We start from the raw sequence: 24,290 nt of genomic DNA, 5'->3' as shown, positions 1-24,290 counted from the left end.
CTGGCTCTGCGTCAGAATCACCTGTTGGATTGGTTAGGGTGCTTTTGGCTGCAAGTAACAGGATATTTGGCCAAAATTACTTTCAAAAATACAGGTTTAATTTTTCCCACACAACAAGATGTCTGAAGGTAAGCGCGTCCAGGGTTTGTTCGGTCCCCAGTGATATCAGGCTCTAGGTCACTTTCTATGAGCCAATCTTGCCTTTTTCTTCATGGGTGAATGATGGCTGCTAGAGTTCCAAGAAACATAGTGCCCCTCCACAGCTCCATTTCCACACACACACACACACACACACAATTTAAAGGCACAAAGAGGAGAGGGTTCTCTTGCTTCCCTGTCTTTTTATTAGGAGTCTTACCCAGTGGCCTCCAATAGCCTTGCTCACAAACTTCATTGGACAGAGTGAATTACGCTCAGCTCTGAACCACCAGCCGGCAGAGAGGAATGGTGTTAGAGAGATTGATTTAGCCCAGTCGTGATTTACCCCTTGGGGTGGAGGAGGGCCCCACCGGCATGCCTGAGCAGTGGTTTTAGGTAGTTAGTAAGTCCTGTCTGCCACACTTGGGGGGTTCAGTCTCTGGAGATTCTGATTGTAGTAGGCCTAGAAATAATATTTTAAACTTTCAATTAAATGCTTTTTTCCTAGGTGAGGAGAGAGATTACAAAGGAGAAAAGCAAGTACTGGGTCCTTTCTTACCTAGGGATAATTTCCTTTCATTCATATCTCATTATACAGTGTTTTACTTTACGTGTCTGTATCAGTTAACCAAACAGCAGAGCAGTTGTTTTTCTCTGATAACTTGGTCCCATGTGGTTGGCACGCTAACACTTTCAGATGAGGTCGTTCTTGTTCAGGGAAACATTCTCAGTCGTTTCAGTACTTATTTATCAAGGACATTTTAAGCCCTACTCTTCACTTGATCTGAATTCGTCACGGCTGGGCAGTGCTCCTTTTGGAAAATGAGCCTTAGATCAGAGTTGGTTAGCAGGACCCAGGAACTGGAAGGTTTCTGTATGTTCTATATAGAAGTACTGCGTGAGACTGAGAACCCCCCCTTTCAACACGTGAATGGATAAACCCCGAAGGTAGGTGATGTTTATCATTGTAATCATTATAGAAGGCTTCATGAACAGTCCTGGAGATGCTCCTTCAAATGTACGAATACAGCACATATTGTACTCCAGCAATATATGTAAATTCTCAATAAGAACATCCCAGTAAATGTTGGACAGTCCATATCACAGACAACAAACAACAGGAATAATCAGCCTTTATCCATGTAATGATCTTTTAGCAGTAATTCAGTCGATAGCAGTAAGCCTTTGGACATTTGCAAATCATAGTTCTTTTATTTCCTCTGAAATATTACTGAAAGCACTTTTTTTTTTTTTAAGGAAGATCAGCCCTGAGCTAACATCTGCCTCCAGTCCTCCTCTTTTTGCTGAGGAAGGCTGGCCCTGAGCTAACATACATGCCCATCTTCCTCTACTTTATATGTGGGACGCCTGCCACAGCATGGCTTGACAAGTGGCATGTCGGTCCGCACCTGGGATCCGAACTGGGGAACTTTAGGCCACCGAAGTGGAACGTGTGAACTTAACCACTGTGCCACCAGGCCAGCCCGCAGAAAGCACCTTTAAACATTTAGATTAATAAGATAACCTGAAAAAGAGAAGGCTGATTTAACAAACATCTCCTCTATGTGAAAGCGTGTTTACAAAAGGGTTTTAATTGTGCTTCACTTGCCAGAAGGAGCAGGGCAAGTGATAGGCTCCTTCAGCTCCACCTTTTCTCTATCCCATTTGTTGGGTTTCAGGAAAAGGTTTCATTTGGTGAAAGATTTTTGGCTTAAGAAATATTTGAAAACTGCTGTAGAAGATTCTAGGCAGTTCTCCATTTTCTTAACCACAAAAACAAAAATGACCTTAAATTGTAGCGGGTGGGATTAAGTTACCTAAAGTCAAATGACGAGATTCTATCTCTGAAAAATAGTGTTACCAAGGAAAGCTGTATTCCTTTTCTCTAAAGCTTTAAGAATTGCATAAATTTTTTCAGTGTATTTTAAATTGCGTAAGAAAGTCTTCTTGTAAAAATCCTAACAGTACAGAAATATAGAGAATGAAAATGAAATTTCAACCTCTTCAATTCCATTTTCCACCCAAAAGGCAACTACTATTAACAGACCTTTTTTCTCTATTTACATCCATACTCATATACAGAACTGCTCATCTTCTTGATGTGCAGTTTTCTCTCAGGTTTGGAGGAAAGACTAAGGAAACTGTTCAGGTCCACAGCTCTATGATTTTGGTGGCATATATCCATAATACTGGAAAGCAAAGCTCAAATTGAGCCAAGATTGTTTCTAAGTGTTTGGGTCAGTCCTGTAGGAAATTCTGTATACTAAGAATGCTAGAGAGTCAGCAGCCGTTGGCGTGTGTATGCAGGTGACACCTGACCTACTGACCTACATGCAAGTGGACAGGCAGATGGTCTTAGCAGCCACGTCCCTGGGCTCAGGTCAAACCTCCTTCTTCTATTGAAATCTGTATTTGAGTCACAGAATTTGATTAAATTCATGTTATTTACTGAATTTATGAAATCTATAAAATTTCACCATTTGACGCAGGATAGGTTTTTTTTCCTAATATAGTGTACAGGTTGTGATATCAGTCTGAATAAGGCACTACCTTGATGGAGAAGCAGAAAAAAACTTGTTTCTGTGTATAGGCGCTTTTATCTAAAATATCTTCCGAGTTCTCAGTGTAATTTTCTGATAAAAATCTCTCAAAGCCTCTCAGCTTAACTGGATTTTTTAAAAGAAAACCTCCTTAATTCTTAGAATCTTAAGACATGGTTAAGTGGCAAGGTGTCAGCCAGTTAACTATTAATTGAGAATATGTAAATAATATTTGTCATGAGAATAGGACAAAAGTTCTTGTTCCATTCATTTTGTCACCAATGTTGTACAACCATTTAGGTTAGTACAATTTTTTATTCATAATAAACTCTATTAACATTTCTAACAATGGGAAAGAGTAAAGCTGAACATAATACAAGGTAGAAAATAAAAATATTTGTATTTGCTTGTAGAAGATGTTTTCAAACTTCTTGTGGAATGTGTTTTCAAACTTAGAATTAACTATGAGTATATATGAGTGGGATTTTAAATAAAATATTATAGCAAAAATGTAAAAATATAATGTAGTGATTTGGTAGAGATGCATGAAGTCAATGATACAGATTAAAGAACCAACTCATTTCACAAGTTTTTACACGGTTTTACTGTGAGGCTTGGCTGACATTGGCTATTAGTTGAAAAAGTTACTTAGCTTCTCTAGGCAGTAGTTTTCTCATTTGAATGTTAAAGAGATTAGACTAGGATATTTCTAAAGACCTTTCCAACTTTTTTTATACCATTACCCTGTGATTCTTAATTTCTTGGAAACCACCTAGTTTCTCTGAATTTCCCCACTTTTTCATTTTTCCATCCCAGATACTCAGCATCTCAGATGCTTAACAGCTCTCTTAAACCTTCCCTGGGACTGAGGACTTCAAAAGTCTTCCGTGAACACAATGAAAAAATAATTAAGGTCCATTAACTAGAGTATTTTATTTAACCAACATTGTTTAAAAAAAGAGCATTTCACTTAAATTTATTTTTTGGATAACTGACACCTATTTTATTGAATACCAGATTTTTGCTTATTTTAACATTCTCTTTAAAGAAAATCTCTAAATTGTATTATATATTTTAATGCCTTTAATAACAGAAAATATCTCCACATCATTTTCTTTTCTTTTCTTTTCTTTTTCTTGGAGATGTAGAATCACCTTTCTAAACATCTCTTATAATACTGGGGATCTTTCAGGGCAGTTCAGGTATGAAGGTTCTTATGAAGGATGCATTTGGTGGCAAGTGACAGGAACCCAGCTCGAACTGGTGAGGAATTAATTGGCTCATCTAACTGAAAGGAGCTGCTTCTAGGTGTACCAACAATATGAGTATTAATCTGGAGCTCTCTCTCTCTCTCTCTCTTTGCATATTCAGAATCTGCTTTGCTCTATGATCATTCTTTGGAAGGCTTTTCTTATATGTCACAAAGATTGTCAACAGCAAGTCTGGGCTTAGCAACTCTAAAAGAAAGCAAGCTCTTTCCCAGTGATTCCAGGAAACACCATAAAGCTGACTCTCATTAGCCAGGTATGAGTCACTTGCTCATGCCTAGAACAGTCAGTGTGACCAGGGAAGGAGCTCCTCATTGTCTAGGCCTGTCCCCCTCTCTGGAACATTGGTGCAGTAGGGGGTTGGGGAGGTGAGGATGACGTGAGCCTCACATGAACCATGGATGGAGACTAGGGGAGCTGTGGATTCCACAAGAGAAAATTAGTGTGCTGTTGCCAAAAAAGGAGGGGAAGAGACACTTGGCAGGACAAAACTGTAAATACTCCTGTGGAAAAGACATTTATCCCCACGTTTTGTACACCTAGATTGCTCTTTTCCATCTCTTTCACTGTCAGCTGTCACTCGTGCTGTTGTCAGTTTGCTTCTTTACAATCTCTTCATTCGTTTGTTTTAATTTATAACGTCTTATCTTCTGAGGGTTTGGAAACCAGATGAGCAGAGTCATTAGAGTTGTTTTCAAAATAAGAGTTAATGGGCTCTGAATGAGGACTGGAGAGCCTCTCTCTGAGTAAGGGGTATAAACTTTCTACTTTTTAATGGATTTCATCACATTTCTTTTGGCCCTTCAAAAGTCATTTCTGGGGGCCAGCCCTGTGGCCGAGTGGTTAAGTTCACACGCTCTGCTTCGGCGGCCCAGGGTTTCGCTGGTTCAGATCCTGGGTGCAGACATGGCACTGCTCATCAGGCCACGCTGAGGCAGCGTCCCACATGCTGCAACTAGAAGGACCCACAACTAAAATATACAACTGTATACTGGGGGAATCTGGGGAGTTAAAAAGCAGAAAAAAAAAAAAAAAGATTGGCAACAGTTGGTAGCTCAGGTGCCAGTCTTTAAAAAAAAGTCATTTCTGCATATTTTCTGATTTCTTTGCCAAAACTGCTTTCTTAATAGGTGATATACTATTGTAATTTTAAGATCCAATGACTATGAACAGTAAATGCCATGAACACGGTTGCTTTAAGTAAAAGTTACATTTTTGTGATTTTTCTAAATTTAAGTGGGTTTCTGACGATAGCTTACGTGTTCTTTTGGAAATGAAAACAGCAGAGAATAAACAAAGCTGAGCAGCTGTAAGTTGCTTTACTGGACTTACTAAAAGACTGGCATTTTATTTTACCTTTCCTCTTTGTAATACTGCTCTGATTGCAGATAAGTAGTTTAGCATTCATGGTGGAGTTTAGGGGAGAATAGGGAAATTTTTTTGAAACACAAAACTATGTATTTCCACAAATATCATATACTGTGCAACACACCAAGTTTTGATCATTTATGTTAAAAAGGACCAGAATAACATTAATAAAATAAATTCTCAAAGGCTTCATTTTAGTCAATAGTTTATCTCTACTAGAAATAATCAGTTGTACTTGTTGGCTGTTTAAAAATACTCTTCGTAAGTAGCATAATTGGCTGATTTTGAGAATTTGGTGGAGGTAGTTCTAGTGGCGCTGCCCAAGAGTTTCTATGTAATTCTACTAAAGAAAAAGGTGAAGAAATGACAGTGGTGAGTGTTACATCCACCTAATCAAGAAGCTGGCCTTGACAGAAAGAAGTAAAAAATATGGTCAAAGAAAATCAATGGGCTTAAGTAATAAATTCTTCAAGGTTAATAGGAAAAGCAGAAGGATTCTTAGAGATTTATGATAATTAGAGAGAAGGAATATGAGTGGCTTATAACCAACACTGTTGGATGCTTATCGTGTGCATGGTTGGAACTACTCTTGTCTCCATTTTGTAGATAAGGAATTAGTTAGAAAGAGGCTAAGCGATTTGGTATATGATGGAGCTGAACTTCAGACCCAGGTTTGTCCAACTCCAGAGCCAGCAGACCTGGTCACTTACTCTGAGATGAAGGGTCATTCTCTACAGAGGGTAAAGGCCAAGCCCCATGGTTTTGGACGTGATATTCCAAATCTCTACCCTCCTCCCCCGTTACTCTCAGCCTCCTCCTACATGCAAAGTGGGAGCAGCAAAGTTTCCCTCACACCCCACTGGCTTTCATGCTTCTATGCCCTTAAGACAAGGGTTTTCTGAGCCCAACATTTTCCTGTCAAAATGCTGTTCTTTCTCATTATGAGTCTAAATTTTGGAATAAGTTTTTTAATTCAAAAAATTATATATACATATATATAATATGTCATCATATATGCATATGTTTATTATACATAATAAAAATCAAGCTGAAGTTTCTTTGAGATGCCTTTCTGGCTAACACTGTGTTTTGTAAGGAAGAAAAATGGTGGTGGTGATGGTGGTCGTGGTGGAAAGGATATAATTTTCTTTGAAATTTTAAATTCAAACATCTTGGCACTTTGTTAAACAGAAAATGATTCCTTGAGGCAGGAGTCCTGTCTAATTAATCTTTGTCTTTATGGCCTAGCATAGTGCCTGGCACATATTAGGCACTTAAATATGTGTTGAATTAGATTTTCCCTTATCTTACATAATTTTTCCTTTGGTCCTACCTAGGTTTGTAGTTTGTACCTCTACTATAATATTCATCATACATGTTGCATTAGGAATAACTTTGGTTACTAGTAAAAAGAAAACTTGACTAATAGTGGTTTAAACCATTACCTCAAAGCTTGGCAGCCCAAGACTGATGCAGCAACTCAAGGATGTCATCAGGGAACCCACTCCACTTCTGTACTCTCTTTGGTATAAGGCTTTTTATTCTCTTGGTGGAAAGAGGGCTGCTGTCCCCCAGGTAGTGTATCTACATCCAAGGAAGGAGAAAGGGAAATGTTAGAGGTGAAAAGTAAACAGTATGATTCTCAAAAGTCCTTCCCTTATTATTTGGGAATGAAAGCCCTTCCCAGGGACTCCCACTTATGTCTCATTACATAGAGCTGGGACACATGGCTACCTCTAGCTGCAAACATGGCTAAGAATTGGATTATGTGGCTTTTCAGCCTCTATAGCCTGGGCAGCCAGGGGAGAAAAGGTTGAAGTGGGTGTTTACGAAGCCAACCTTGTAGGTCTGCCCTACAAGTTTTTAGTTACTTGGTATAAGTTTATGTTTCCTGGCATACCATAAGCCTATGGAAAACAAAGAATGTGTTTTGGCAATCTTTGAGTTACCCATAATAACCAGCAGGAGACTACCATAGCACTTATAGTGTCTAAGACATTGTGGCTACTCAATCAATGTTGTATTTTTTTACTTTAATTCAGAAATAAGAGCCGGGCAGGAATTAGTGACTCTGGTTTCTCTGAAAATGATGGAGTCCATAGATTTCTCTTTGGTGACTCATTTCCTCTATCAACATTGGAAAATTACCTGGAGCTTTCCTGCTTCATCAAGTTGGCCCATTACAGAGGACAATTTAACAGTAATATTGCCTGGAATGTGTAAAGTATAACTCAAAAAACAGGATGGGAGAGAAATCATGAACATATGATGGTCAACAAGGGCTTTTTTAAGAGAGATAAAAAGGTAGATAAGCAATAGGATAATATATTGTAATCAAAGAAAAGATTAGCAATTGAAAGTTAAGAATAATCTAAAATATCTTAGCCATTCAGAGTTCTAAGGGGAAAAATAAGTACAATTCATTCCTTTAAATGGCTCAAATTGCTGTCTGATTCATTTATTTAAATCCCAAATTGCTATTCTATATCTATACTGTTTCTCCTTCAGAACAGATCTTGTTCCTTTTCCCTCTATCATCTTACTCTTAATTATCAATCATGGAGAATGAAGATAAGACAATTGAACATGAAGATTTGGCACCATCCACAGAGATGAATAACATAGCCTCTACGGATCAAGAAACCCAGGTAAATCTGTGATCAAGTGTAGACCGTCTCAACCATTTCCTTAAGGAAGGGACTTCCAAATCTATGATAGCAACGTGTCCTCTTCGTTCTCTGTCACTCAGTTAACAATTCTCCCATTCTTAATCCCCAAGCTTGTACAGTAGGTGTGACTACCAATTTTCCCAGTCATTTTAGCAGCTAGCCCTACATAAAACTGCAGAAATAGAGAGCCTGTGAAATGCTTTGTGTTCGCAGCCTAAACCCTAGAATGCTTCTGGTTTCTTCCCTCTCTGTTTTTATTGCTTAAATTTAAGTAGATGAATGAATGTGAATTGTTTTTCATCACAGATAGTTATTTTTTTTCTGAACCACTTTGATATATTTACCAACTATTGCTTTGAATCATATCTTAAATAGGCTAATTTTTAAACAGTATTGCAAATGTAATGACATTGTATGTGACTCAGGCATTTATAATGCTACAATAGTGACTCAGTGGTAAACACCCCTAAGAGAGTTCTTGTTCCAAGCAGTAGCTGATTAGCTAGAAATGAAGCTGTATATTTCCCCTATGAACTGTTACCCTTAATTCTAATAATGGAAATTTTATTCGTGATGTGGTGGCTCAGTGAGTATAAAAATGGACAGCAAATGTACAGTTTTAAGTATTTTTTTAATTGCTTTAAACACAGGAGGAGACAGTTATGAACCTCAAAGGTACAGAGGGAAATGAACCAACAGAAGGAAGTAACCTATTGAGTAGCAGTGAAAAAAGGCTGCAGGAAACACCAACTGAATCAACTCATTTGCAAAGACTGAGACAAACATTTGCTTGCCTCCACATGGTTTACTGGATAGAGTGATAACAAATGGTATGTAAATGGTACGGGTGAATTCAGAAAGATGGTAAAAGATGAAGTTGTCATATAATGAAAGATTTCAAATAATATGGTTTAAAGGACAAAAAGAAGTTTATTTCTCTCACACATAAAAACTACTAGGTGGGGTCAGCCAGGTGGTGTACTGGTTAAGTTCACATGCTCCCTTTCAGCAGCCCAGGGTTTCACCATTCGGATCGTGGGTGCAGACGTAGCACCCCTCATCCAGCCATGCTGAGGCAGTGTCCCACACAGCAGAACTAGAAAGATCTTCAACTAGGATATACAACTACGTACTGGGGCTTTGAGGAGGAAAAAAACAAGAAAAAAGAGGAAGATTGGCAACAGATGGTAGCTCAGGGCCAATCTTTCTCACCAAAAAAAGGATACCTTAAAACCATATTTAAAAAAAAAAGAGGGGTCGGCCCCATGGCCGAGAGGTTAAGTTGGCAAGCCCCACTTTGGTGGCCCAGGGTTTCACCAGTTCAGATCCTGGGCGCAGACATGGCACCACTCATCAAGCCACACTGAGCGGCGTCCCACATGCCACAATTAGAAGGACCTACAACTAAAAATACACAACTATGTACCAGGAGGCTTTGGGGAGAAAAAGGAAAAATAAAATCTTAAAGAAAAAAAGGGGAGAGTAGAAACGGGTGGGCTTCCCTTCTGAAAAGAAAAAAAAAAGTTACTGGGTGAACAATTCACAATGGTATGTGTCTTTATTCCACACAGTCACTAGGGGCCCAGGCTGAAAAGCTCCACCATCTTCAACATGGAGGGCTTCCAAGAGCACTGTGGTCACCACCATTCCAGCTGTCAGAAAGAGGAAAAGAGCAGAGATCAAGGACCTTTTCCTCTTCTGCGTCAGAGTAATCTCACAGGATTATGTTAGACCTCCAATGAGAAAAGTGATTGAGAAATCAGTTGTAAACAGAAAAGCATTACATAAATGTTGGTTGTTATTACTGTTAAGTAATGCAACTAAGGTTTAAGCCAACACAGCTACACTTCCAAATGTCACATCATTTTATAAGGAAGAATCCTCGTTTGCAATTCAATTTATTCCCATAGAGCTGCTATTACTTAAAACATTTGGGAGGAGTGACGTCAGCAATATGGCTGAGTGAGCTAGTCCCTTCCTCGCTCTCCCTTTTGAGTTATAACTAAATGGACACTTACTGACCAACAGAGGAAACCCACACAGCACAACAGGATGCCTGAGAGACACACGCAGCTATAAATCTGAGGGTGGGTGGACTGGCCCCCCAGGAAGTGATGGAGACAGGTGAGCACACCCTGTTCTCCCCGCTAACCCTGTGCATGCAACACGAACACTCCAACCTGGTGCAAGCACCTGGAAAGTGGGAACACGCAGCAGGGCAACCATAAGAGGAGGCGGCGGTAACCCTTAGCCTGCACTCGTGGTTGATCTCCCAGTGGAGAGAGGGAGCCCACCACACCCCTGTGCGGTAAAGGAGCAGCCATAGCCCAGGTCCCAGCAGGGAAGCCCTGACCACCAAGCTCAGCAGCCCCACGGACTGCAGATCGTAAACAGGGACCTCAGCAGATTTCCAAGCTGGGGCAAATACTTCGCAGGTGTGCATGAATGCTCACAGTGCAGCTGTGCTCCCAAAGAGGTAACCAGTCCAGGCAACTGTGGGAATAGGTGTGGCAGCTTTGAACCCACATGCACTTACTTTCCTGGCGGGGAGGGGGAGCCCACCATGCCCCAGGGCTGTCAAGGAGCAGCCATAGCTCAGGTCTCTGCCTGGAAGCCCTGCCCACCAAGCTCAGTAGCACCACGGACTGTGGATCATAAGGGACCTCAGCAGATTTTTGTGCTGGGACAAACACTTCCAGGCACACATGAGTGCTCCCAAAGAGGGAACATGTCCCAGGCAGCTGTGGGAATAGGTGAGGTAGCTTTGAGCCCACTGGTGATCACTTTCCGGTGGAGAGGGGGAGCTCAGAGTGCCCCTGAGGCACCAAAGAGTGGCCCTAGCCTAGTGAGGAAGCCCCGCCTGACAAGGACAGTCCACACAAGTGCCTGAATGCATCCCAGGCTGGGGCAAGCACCCATAATACCCCCACAGCTTCCAGCAGATGGGGTACGGCCAGAAACACTACTCCTGCTCCCCGCTAGCGGTAACAGGGGGAATCTGCATCCTAAGAATACCACAAATGCCACAACAAAAGATTAGTTCATCAAACACCATGAGAAACTGCAGCAACAATTCAGACCAGGAGGAAAATGACAATTCTCCAGAAACCAACATGGAAGATACAGAAATATACAAGCTAAATGACCGAGAATTCAAAATAGCCATCATAAGGAAACTCAACGATTTACAAGAAAACACAGAAAGACAGTTCAAGGAGCCCAGCAACAAAATGGATCTCTTCACCAAAGAGATTAAAACTATAAAAAAAATCAAGCAGAAATTCTGGATATGAAAAACACAAATAATAATCTAGAATCATTAAGAAATAGAATTGATCTTATGGAGGAAAGAATTAGTCTTCTTGAGGATAAAAATGTAAAAATTCTACAGGTGGAGGAGGAGACAGAACTAAGATTTTTTCAAAATGAAGGAATTCTTCAAGAAATATCTGACTCAATTAGGAAAAGCAACATAAGGATTATAGGTATCCCAGAGGGAGAAGGGAGGGAGAAAGAAGCAGAGAGCTTATTCAAAGAAATAATTGCTGAGAACTTCCCAAACATGGGGATGGTTTCAGATTTACAGATAAATGAAGTTAATCGTATGCGCAACTTTATCAATGTGAAAAGACCCTCTCCAAGGCATATAATAGTAAAAACGGCAAAAGTTTGGGATAAACAAAGAATATTAGGAGCAGCAAGGTACAAGAAGATAACCTACAGAGGAAGCCCCGTCAGGCTTTCAGCAGATTTCTCAGTAGAAACCTCACAGGCTAGGAGAGAATGGAATAATATATTCAAAATACTGAAAGACAAAAACTTTCAGCCAAGAATACTCTATCCAGCAAAACTTTTCCTCAGATACAATAGAGAAGTGAAAGCTTTCCCGGATGAACAAAAGCTGAGGGAGTTCACTGCCACAAGACCTCCCCTACAAGAAATAATTAAAGATGCCCTCACACTGGCAACAAAAAGGCGAAGGTCTACAAAGCTCTGAGCAAGAAGGTAAATAGACAGACATGATCAGAAACCTGCAGCTCTCTACCAGAATAGGAAGGTAAAGACTCAATTACAACTTAAAAGAGAAAGGGAAAGAAAGCATCAGAAGCAATGATAAACACTTCAACTTAGCCACAAACTCAGGAAATTAAAAACAGAGCATTGTGTAACAGCAATTACCCAGAAGGGGAGAGGAAATGGAAGGAACTTGCTTAGGTTAATGGCGATAAGAGGCTATGAGAAAATGGACTGTCTCATCTCCAATATCTTTGATACAATCCTCACGGTAACCACTAAACAAAAAAATCAGAGCAAAACCACAATTCACAAAGAGAGAGAACTGAGAAATCCCTCTTGGAAAACCAACAAAATGAAATGGCAGTCAGAAATGCAAAGGAAGAGAAACAGTGGAAACATAGAACAACTAGAAAACGAGATAAAATGGCAGCATTAAGCCCTCATATAACAATAATCTCTCTAAATGTAAATAGACTGAACTCTCCAATCAAAAGACATAGAGTAGCTGGATGGATTAAAAAACAAGACCCAACAATATGCTGCCTCCAGGAAACGCACCTCAGCTACAAAGACAAACATAGGCTTAGAGTGAAGGGATGGAAGACAATACTTCAAGCTAATGGCCAACAAAAGAAAGCAGGGGTTGCCATACTTTTTATCAGACAAGGCAGACTTCAAGTTAAAAAAGACAATGAGAGACAAGGAGGGGCAGTATTTAACGATAAAAGGGAAATTCCATCGAGAGGACATAACACTTATTAATATATATGCACCTAGCACAGGGTCACCAAAGTACATAAAGCGATTATTAACAGACCTACAGGGAGAAATTAAGAGCAACACAATCACAGTAGGGGACCGCAGCACCACACTTACTTCAAGGGACAGATCATCCAGACAGAAATTCAACAAGGAAATTGCAGATTTAAATGAAACACTTGACCAGATGGAGTTAATGGACATATATAGAGCATTCCATCCAAAAACAGCAGAATATACGTTCTTCTCAAGTGCCCATGGAACATTCTCAAAGATAGACCATATGTTGGATAACAAGGCCAGCCTCAATAAATTCAAGAAGATTGAAATCATCCCAACCATCTTTTCTGACCACAATGCTAGGAAGCTAGAAATCAACCACAAGAACAAAACTGGGAAAGTCGGAAATATGTGGACATGCTATTGAACAACCATTGGATCATTGAAGAAATCAAAGAGGAAATTAAAAAATAACTGGAGACAAATGAAAATGAAAATACAACATACCAATTCTTATGGGATGCAGCAAAAGCAGTCATGAGAGGGAAATTCATAGCAACACAGGCCCACTTCAACAAGCAAGAAAAATCTCAAATAAGTAATCTTAACATACAGCTAACAGAGCTAGAAAAAGAAGAACAGATAAAGCCCAAAGTCGGCAGAAGGAGGGAAATAATAAACATCAAAGCAGAAATAAATGAAATATAGACTAAAAAAGCAGTAAAAAGGATTGATGAATCTAACAGCTGGTTCTTTGAGCAGATAAACAAAATTGACAGAACCTTAGCCAGACTCAACAAGAAAAAAAGAGAGAAGGCTCAAATAAATAAAATTAGAAATGAAAGAGAAATTACAACAGATACGGCAGAAATACAAAGGATTATAAGAGACTATTGTGAAAAACTGTATGCCCACAAATTTGATAACCTAGAAGAAATGGATGGATTCCTATACTCATATAACCTCCCAAAACTGAATCAATAAGAAACAGAATCTGAACAGACCAATCACAAGTACAGAGCTTGAAAGAGTAATCATAAACTTCCCAAAAAACAAAAGTCCAAGACCAGATGGCTTCTCTGGAGAATTGTACCAAACATTCAAAGAAGATTTAGTACCTATTCTCCTCAAACTATTCTGAAAAATTGAAGAAGAGGGAACATTTCCTAACACATTCTGTGAGGCCAACATTACCCTGATACCAAAACCAGACAAAGACAACACGAAGAAGGAAAACTACATGCCAATATCACTGATGAACTTAGATGCAAAAATCCTCAACAAAATATTGGCAAACTGAATACAGCAATACATTAAAAGAATCATACACCATGATCAAGTGGGATTCATTCCAGGGATGCAGGGATGCTTCAACATCCATGAATCAATCAGTGTGATACACCACATTAACAAAATGAGGAATAAAAATCACATGATCATCTCAATAGATGCAGAGAAAGCATTTCACAAGAGCCAACATCCATTTATGATAAAAACTCTCAATAAAATGGGTATTAAAGGAAATTACCTCAACATAATAAAGGCCATATATGACAAACCCACAGCCAACATCATACTCAATGGGGAAAAACTGAAAGACATTCCTCTGAGAACAGGAACGAGACAATGGTGCCCACTCTCACCACTCTTATTCCACATATTACTGGAGGTTTTGGCCAGAGCAGTTAGGCAAGAAAAAGAAAAGGAATCCAAATTGGAAAGGAAGAAGTGAAACTTTCACTATTTGTAGATGATGTGATTCTATATATAGAAAACCCTAAAGAATCCACCAGAAAACTCCTAGAAATAATCAACAACTACAGCAAAGTTGCAGGGTACAAAATCAATTTTAAAAAATCAGTTGCATTCCTATACGCTAACAATGAACTAGCAGGAAAAGAAATCAAGAATACAATCCCATTTACAGCTGCAAGAAAAAGAATAAAATACCTAGAAATAAACTTAACCAAGTAGGTGAAAGATGTGTACACTGAAAACTATAAGTCATTACTGAAAGAAATTGAGGAAGATGTAAAGAAATGGAAAGATTTTCCATGCACATGGGTTGGAAGAAGAAACATAGTCAAAATGTCCATACTACCTAAAGCAATCTACAGATTCAGTGCAATCCCAATCAGAATCCCAATGACATTCTTCACAAAAATAGAACAAAGAATTCAAAAATTTATATGAAACAACAAAAGACCCCAAATAGCCAAAGCAATCCTGAGAAAAAAGAACAAAGCTGGAGGTATCACAACCCTGACTTTAAAACATACTACAAAGCTACAGTAATCAAAACAGCGTGGTAGTGGCACCAAAACAAACAGATCAATGGATCAAAATTGAAAGCCCAGAAATAAAACCACACATCTATGGACAGTTAATCTTTGACAAAGGAGCAAAGAATGGAGAAAGGAAAGTCTCTTCAATAAATGGCGTTGGGAAAACTGGACAGCTACATGCAAGAGAATGAAAGTAGACCATTATCTTTCACCACACACAAAAATTAACTCCAAATGGATTAAAGATTTGAATGTAAGAACTGAAACCGTAAAACCCCTACAAGAAAAAACAGGCAGTACACTCTTTGACTTTGGTCTTAGCCACATCTTTTTGAATACCGTGTCTACTCGGGTAAGGGGAACAAAAGAAAAAGGTAACAAATGGGACTACATCAGACTAAAAAGCTTCTACAAAGCAAAGGAAACCATCAACAAAATGAAAAGACAACCCACCAACTAGGAGAAAATATTTGCAAATCATTTATCAAACAAGGGGTTGATATCCAAAGTACATAAAGAACTCACACACCTCAACAAAAAAAAAAAACAACCCGATCAAAAAGTGGGCAGAGGATATGAACAGACATTTTCAAAGGTAGATATACAGATGGCCAACAGGCACGTGAAAAGACGCTCAACATCACTAATTGTTAGGGAAATACAAATCAAAACTACAATGAGATATCTCCTTACACCAGTCAGAATGGCTGTAATTGCCAAGACCAAAAACAACAAATGTTGGACAGGATGTAGAGAAAAGGGAACCCTCATCCACTGCTGGCGGGAATGCAAACTGGTGCAGCCACTATGCAAGACAGTATGGAGATTCCTCAAAAAACTAAAAATAGAACTACCATGTGACCCAGCTATGCCACTACTGGGTATCTACCCAAACAACTTGAAATCAACAATCCAAAGTAACATATGCACCCTTGTGTTCATTGCAGCGCTATGCACAATAGCCAAACATGGAAACAATCCAAGTACGCAACGACCAATGACTGGATAAAGAAGATGTGGTACATATATACAATGGAATACTACTAAGCCATAAAAAGACAAAATCTTCCCATTTGCAACAACATGGATGGACCTGCAGGGTATTATTTGCTAAGCGAAATAAGCCAGACTAAGAAAGACAAACACCATATGATTTCACTTATATGCAGAACATAAACAAACACATGGACAAAGAAAATAGTTCAGTGGTTACCAGGGGAAGGGGGCTGGAGGGTGGGCACGAGATGAAGGGAAGCACTTATGTGGTGACAGACAAGAAATAATGTACAACTGAAATTTCACAATGATGCAAACTATTATGAATCTCAATTTAAAAAAAAAAATATTTGGAAGATTTTTCCTTGAGAATTTATCTCAGCACAATTTTGGATATTGTTAGAGTTGGGGTATATTTGTCTTTTAGGAATGGATTTGGTCTTTGGAGGCAGCCAAACATTAAGCTGATATCAATTTGATTAATAAATGGATGTTCAGATTCAGTAATGCTGTTTTTTGTTCAAAAAAGAAGTGTGTGAATGTACCTGTGTGTGTATGTACGCTCTGAAGCTCACGAAATGAAAATGAAAGACATTTTACCATTCTCAACTGGAACAATGGTATGTTATACTTTAGACTCTGGATATGTTTTTACTGAAATTAGTTAATTTTCTAAACTAGCATGAGAAAAAAATCTCAAACTTTATTTAAAACACATGGAGAAAACCAGGTTCCAAAATGTACACTAGTTCATAAGGCAACAGATAATTTAATACCTTTTCTGTCCTTTTTATTATTTTTTTAAACTTTTACCCTTCAAATTATGGCACATTTCTAGTTAAAACATTTACAGGAAAACTGATACAGATTGACATAGGAAAGGTGTAAATGAACGATGTGGTCTGGAGACTCACTGTTTTGAGTTCTGTAATCGTTGTCCATCAGCTGCCTGAGAAGTGGACTCACGTGTGTGAGCACCTCTTCTCTTGTTTTCTGTACTTCTGTTCCTGAGGCTCACAAGAGGGCTTTCTCCTATACTCCTTCCTGTGCCCATTCAGAATACATAAGTATTTGTCTTAAGAAGTCAATCTTACATGTGAAAAAATGATTTTCCAAAATCATAAATGAGAAGTAAATTATTAACTAAATTAAAGATGATTTAGAGAAACCTTATACACATATATTTACTGTGTATTTAGAACTGAATTTTGAGTATGGGAGAGGAAAGGAAAATTAGAGATTTTTTTTAAAAGTGGTCTTGAAGTAGAAAACTACCTTGCTGAATTTAGTATAAAATCAGGTTCATGCTGTGATACAGTAAAATTTAGTAGCTGGTAATTCCTACTTTCCCATTATACCTTCAATACTGTATAGAAATTTCAGCCCCTATAGCCAACTGGAAAATACTGAAGGCCTTAAGTTATTTATTTCATTGTAACATCATCATAAGCCTAGAAAATCAGGAAGAATTCTGTGAGGATGTAAAAACTGGGGCATTAGATTCAGTCTCTAGCAGTATGGTAGACAAGATTCAGTGAACAATTCTCTCACTTATGCCAAGATGAAAACAGTATTTTAAGTCTTTTTAAATGTACCTTTTTTCTGTGAAGAAAACAGGAAGTCATTGGACACCAAAACCAAACTGAGCAGAGGAGATAAATATGCACTCAAGCTGGCCTTCACCCTGGAGGCTTCTGCAAAACACCTGTGAGCTTGAGAGTCATTCTGAGGCCCTGAGAGCATAGGGGGCTGCGCTGGAGCTGGTCCAGGTGGGCAGAAGTCTCAGGAGCATTCATCCTCCCTCACCCACACAAAGCTGGAGCCCAGCGTGGCAGCTGCAGATGGGGCCTGCACCCACACCTATCTCAACTATGGTGCTGGCTGGGGGAGAGGAGCGTCCCACTAAAAATGTGTAACTCCATGCTGATCTGTGCTCCAAATTCACATAAAAAACACAAGCTGAAAATATATCTAAAAGTGATCCCAGATTGGAAGCTTCTAAGCACATGGTAGAAGCAAATGCAGATCCGATCCAGGAAAACTCACATTCAACCTAAGGCTCCAACAATCCCCAAAGGTAAAGTTCCAAGGAAGAGGTCACTGTCACAACAAATTTTAAAAGATCACAACATGCACAAGGAAACAGAGATTTCAAAAATTTGCATTATCAGAAAATAGAAAATATTTTTGGTATCTGTAAAGAAATTAAAGAGGAGATAGCAAATATAAGTACAAAACAAGGAACTATTTTTAAAAAATAAACAAACATTTTGCTAACGACCAAGTCGAATTTCTAGAAATGAAAGATATAGTACAGTAATTGAAATGTAAAACTCAGTGGATAGATGAAGCAGTGGGTTAAGTGACAAGAGAATTGGTGAACTAGTAAGAGATCTGAAGAGATTATCTAGAATGCAGTTCACACAAAGATGGAAAATGTGAAAATGAGGGATAGCAACATGGAGAAGAGTATGACTGTCTGATCTTAGTTCCAGAAAAAGAGAATAGAGAATGGAGAAGAGGAAATATTTGAAGAAATGAAGACTGAGAATTTTCCAGAATTAGTGAAAAACTTAAATCCCAAGCAAACCGAAAGGAAGTCATACCTAAATACATCAAACTGAAATTGCAGAAAACCAAAGAAAAGGAAAAAATCTTAAAAACAGCCAAAGAAAAAGAATTCCCTAAAAAAGCAGAAATTAGACGTAAAAGCAGCAATGAAAGCCAGAAAGCCAAAGAGTAATATTTTCAAGGACCTGAGAGAAAGTAACTCTCAACCTAGAATTGTATATGCAGAAAAACTCTGTCTTAAGAATGAAAATGAAGATAATTTCAGACAAAACTAAGACTTTACTACCAACAGAGCCTTATGAGAAACATAACATGCTTTGCTACAGAGAGTTTCTGTACCATCAATTAGCTCTTATGCGATGGTAAAGAGGGAATTGTGTGAGTGCCAGATGGAATTTGCATTTTTGTACATAATTTTTCCTGTCACCTTAGTATTTTTCATCATCAAGCAATAGCAAGTGAATACAAAGTGAATTGAAAACAAAAATCAGATAGATGTTTTCTTACAATTAAAGATAAAGCCTTATCAACTTGAGGACCTTTTAAAAAGCTGAAATCTCTGTGAAAGTGCGTTCTTTTTGGGCAGTTAGTTGCTGGTTTAGGGGCTTCAAAGACTTTTTAAACTTCCCACAATGTTAAGCTATCTAATGAAACCACACGTGGATGAAGAAGCTGACAGTACAGGTGAAGAAGCTGCCAACACTTTTCCCTCAGTTAAAAACAAACAAACCTTTGTTTGATGAATAAGCTACAATCTGCATAAGATTTTGATGGAGCTGCTCTCTATTTAAAGCAAATGCCCTCAAGATTCTACATCTCGGGAAAAAGGAAGTGTGGTTCCAGGGTTTAAGTCTGCAAAGAAGAGACTGACTTTAGATGCGATGTCAGTAGAGATTTAACTGTGCTGATACTGTATTAGAATTGTTACTGTTTTTTAGTGCTTTGGTCACAAGTTTTGAGTTTTGAGTTTTGGGTCGTCTGCTCCAACTCTGTTTTTCCCATAAGTCTTTTTGTTTTCAGTGTCTGATTTTGTAGAACACAAGGTTTTTGAAACAGGGAAACATATTTTGCATTCTAACAGAAATGCCTCTACTAAAGCAAATACTTCAGGTAACCAGATGATTGTCCCAGAGGAAAGGTTTGAGGTGCCACAATGAATGATGGCCCCCCCAAAAAGGTAAGTATCTGAGTAATTCTAAACAAACGTCAACATAGAAGAGAAACAATGCTAATGTTTAATTCAAGGCAGAGCTAAAATAGGGGAGTGTGGTTGTTCAAGTATTCTCATGCTCCTGTGAAGAGGTTAAAGATAGTGATTGTTTCTCTTTTTATTAACTACTGATATATTTATAGTAAAATTAAAAAGAATAATAAGGGAATGGTAAAAAGAAAAAAAGTTCAAGGTAGTAGTTGTAGCAGTGTGGAAGGCGATGGGGGATGGGATTAAGAGGAACACAGAGGTGCCTTCAAGGCACTGGTAGTATCCTATTTCTTCAGATGGTTGGTAATTACCCAGTTGTTCATATCACTGGTGTTCTTCAAAACTTACACATGGTTGTAAATATTTGTATGTGTATTCAGTATTTATTTTTAAAAACTTTTAGATTATATCAAAACCGACATATGACAACTTATTGATAGAAGTTTTCCTGGTTTATTTCAGTTACCATCCTTGTTCTTCTGTGGGCTGTAGTGTGGTCAATTACTGGCAGTGAATGTCTTCCTGGAGGAAACCTATTTGGAATTATAATCCTGTTCTATTGTGCCATCTTTGGAGGGAAACTTTTGGGGCTCATTAAGTTACCTACGTTGCCTCCACTACCTCCTCTTCTTGGTAAGTACCAAACACTTCCTGTGTCCTTCAGAGTAAATCATATTTTTAAAATAGTAGTTTGGGAAATAAAGGAATAAACTATTTCTGTATTTGCTGTGCTGGCCCTTAAAGCTGATTGTTAAATTGTGATGAGTTTTATGAGCCAGTTGGTAAACAGCAATTTGAAAATTAAATTATATATACTTACAATTAAATAACTTGCATTAAACACAAGAGCAATACTCAAAACCAATCACTTCTTAATTATTTTACTACATTTTCCTCTTATCTCTCCTCTTGAGATTATGGAAATACTATATCACGGTGTGTCACTGCCCATCTGTTCCCAGCTCCACGTTCAATGACGTCAGGTTGGTAGGTTAACATCAGCCCTGGTAGAAGTATCTGTAATACAGAAATCAGCAAATGCTGCAGCCCAGGGCTTAATATGTTGTCAGTCACTCACATCATTGACAAACGAGTGAAGTTCCAACATGTATTACAAAACTATTCTTCCAGAGGCCATGAGAACTGTGCAGATACGACACGTAAAAATTAGTCTTAAAACTAGGTATTATATCTTTAATGTTTCTTTTAAAAATTCCATATTACAAAATTTCAGTGTACTACTTTCAGTATACCACAAAAGACATTTTGTGTCCCTTTCTCACAGATTTATAAATCATTAAGTTTTATTTAAAAACCATGTACCTTTTACACATGCATATTTGCACACATCTCCTTTTTTTATTTCAAAAGATTGGCCCTCGGCTAACATCTGTTGCCAATCTTCTTTTTTTTTTATTTCTTCTTCTCCTCAAGGCCCCCCAGTACATAGTTGTATATTCCAGTTGTCGGTTCTTCCAGTTCCTCTATGTGGGACACCACCTCAGCATGGCCTGATGAGCGGTGCTAGGTCAGTGCACAGGATGCAAACCAGTGAGACCCTGGGCTGCCAAAGCAGAGTGCATGAACTTAACCACTCAGCCACAGGGCCAGACCCCCCCCCACACACACATTTCCTAAGTAAAAATTTTTTTCTATTAGTGAGGACCTCAGGATTGGTTAACATAGACCAAAATTATTTTCTTGTGAATTTGTGGTGAGCAATTGAAACTAAATGTAAAAAGAAGTAGAATTATTTACATCTTACTCTACACTGTTTCTCAATATATTTTTCAATTTAGGTAAAATTCAAGTTATTTCACTTAATTCATATTGTTTATCATGGGTGCTTTTTGTTAAAGTTTTTAATTGAATTATTATGACAATGGGTTGTTTCTAGGCCAGCCCGGTGGTGTAGTGGTTGAGTTCCGTGCACTCTGCTTCAGTGGCCCAGGTTCGTGGGTTCCGGTCCTGGCTGTGGACTACACCCTTGTCAGCTATGCTGTGGTGGCGTCCCACATACAAAATAGGGGAAGCTTGGCACAGATGTTAGCTCAGGGCAAATCTTCCTCACCAAAAAACAAAAGGGGGGCTGTTTCTAAATATGCCTGTGTGCTATGATAAAGGGTTGGCAAACCATCTCTTCTTGTAAATAAGATCTTATTGGAGCACACTCATGCTCATTCATTTACATATTGTCTGTGGCTGCTTTTATACTACAGTGGCAGGGCTGAGAACTTATAACAGACACCATGTGGCCCACAAAGCCTGCAGTGTTTCTTGTATGGCCCTTTACAGAAAATGTTTACTAACCCCTGCATCTAAGTCAGAGCTTCTCACACTTTATTATCCAGAGAATGACCTTGGATCTTGTTAAAATGCAGACTCTAATTCAGTAGGTCTGGGGTGAGGCCTGAGATTCTGCCTTTCTAATAAGCTCAAAGACCACACTTTCCACAGAAAAATCATAAGTTTTCAAACCTGGCTGCACGTAGGAATCATCTGGGAAATTTTTTAAAAAGCTGATGCCTGGGACCCACCCCAGAGATTCTGAACTAATTGAATGGAGTAGCCCTGGGTATCAGAATTTTTAAAAGCTCCCCAGGTGATTCTAATATGCAACCTAAGTTGAGGACTACTGTTCTAGACGCCATGAAAAGGCCCTTTACACCTCATCCTTCTCTTTTCCACTCCATGCCTGTTATTGCAACAAGCAAAATACACATGTTGCAAAATGATAAATCCTTGGGCTTTGTGATTACATGAAATCTCCTGAGGTCACTGAAATCATTCTTAAAAGTCACGTACGTAATGTGTCTTACCATCCCTTTCTATAGTGGTACGTTTGTGACAGAAGTTTACTGGCTCTTAGCGTATTAGGGCCAGTATCTAAAACTGAAACATTATCTGAATCCATAAAGAAGACTTGTTAAGGCAGACATGTGTGGTGATTGCCTATTCCATATTTTTAAAAATTCATTGAAATAATTGCCAGAGATGGAGGATGAAGGAGCATTTTTTATTCCAAAAATGAATGTGAAAACAACTTTCCTAGGACACTGTTTCCTTTGCTGATGGTCTGGGTTGCTGGAAATTTTTTTCAATAATGATTTGCTTCAAAATAACTTGAGAGTAGATGAAATAAGATTGGCCATGTATTGATAATTTTTGCATGTTTTAAAAAATTTCCGTAATAGAAATTAAGGAGGAAAGAAGAATACTCCTTATCAAAGAAGGTATTCTTTTCTCCACACCCAAGGGAAAGGCCCCCCCAGGGGCTCAGAGGCCAGAGGGGGCGCCTTCCTAATCACAGTCAGGTGGCCACATCAACGGAGGCCATCGGCAAACAGAACTGTCTCAGGGAAATTGTTTGTACATTCATCTCAGAAATGAAAAATGCTCCTTCATCCCCTCCAAAACTCCAAAAGAAACTCCTACATATTTGTGAGTTCTTATTAGACTATTATTCCTTTTGATTTCAGGTAGTTGTATGCTATAATCAATTTAGGGCTGGTTTAGATTCACATTTTAAGTTTCAGTAAAGAACTGTTGACAAATTAATGAAATGTAAGGTTAGTGCAGCATTTTTGGCTGGTAATTCATTAATATCTATAAAAATGATATACACTGTACCCTGGAGCCTAACATTTCCACTGCTAAGAATTATCCTATGGATATACTTGCACAAACCTACAAATATGTAAGCTCTATGTGGACAAGGCCCATGTTGGTGTAGCTCGCCTCTGCATTACCAGGGTAGAGTAAGGGTCTGGCATGCAGTTAATAAATACTGTGCTCATTTCAGCACTGTTTGTAATGAAAAGTCTGGAAAGTTCCTTCAAGTCCCTTACTTAGTCCAAAAATTATGGTACTTCCACACAACGAGAAACTATTCCAACTATTAAAAAAAACAAGGCAAATATATATGTGCATCATTGGGAATATGTCCACGATATATTGTTAAGTGGAAAAGAAACAGATTATACAATGGTATTTAAACATGCTCTCATTTGTGTCCAGTGCAAAAGAGCACACGTACACACACACAGAGAAGCATGCTTTAATAGGTAGAGAAACTTTCTGGAAGGGCACAGAAAACTCTGGACAGTGGAAACCTTTGGGGAATGAAGCTGGAAAGTTGCACTTGGGGTAGGACATGTACTGGTCACTTTACATTGTCTGTCATGGTTTAATTTTATCATGAGCAAATATATTATTATTCTTTTAAAAACAGCTATTGTAGGCTGGTTCTTACTTTCAAAAATTCTAGAAAGATCATGACTGCAGAATTCATAACTTCTTCTAGATTAAATGGCAGCAATGAGAAATGCCTGGAAGAGATGCTTCCTTGCCTAATGGTGTCTGGAACAAGTCACAAAAAGCTATACTTGTAATTCATCTCTATTCTCATAGCTTACATATAAAACAACCCAAAGTTAGTAAATTTATTTAGTCCTTTGAAGTGTGGTCCATATAAGGAC

At 38.6% G+C, this 24,290-nt stretch overlaps 1 pseudogene; it reads left to right on the top strand.

The window, feature by feature from the left end:
- The window catches only part of LOC139044109 (sodium/hydrogen exchanger 9B2-like), a 51,424-nt pseudogene that overhangs the window by 4,738 nt on the left and 22,396 nt on the right, over positions 1-24,290 (top strand).

The sequence above is a fragment of the Equus asinus genome, unplaced genomic scaffold (assembly GCF_041296235.1).
Source record: "Equus asinus isolate D_3611 breed Donkey unplaced genomic scaffold, EquAss-T2T_v2 contig_591, whole genome shotgun sequence".
NCBI classification, from domain to species: Eukaryota; Metazoa; Chordata; class Mammalia; order Perissodactyla; family Equidae; genus Equus; species Equus asinus.
Note: the sequence above shows the minus strand (reverse complement) of the source record. Positions and strands in the feature narration are given on the sequence as shown.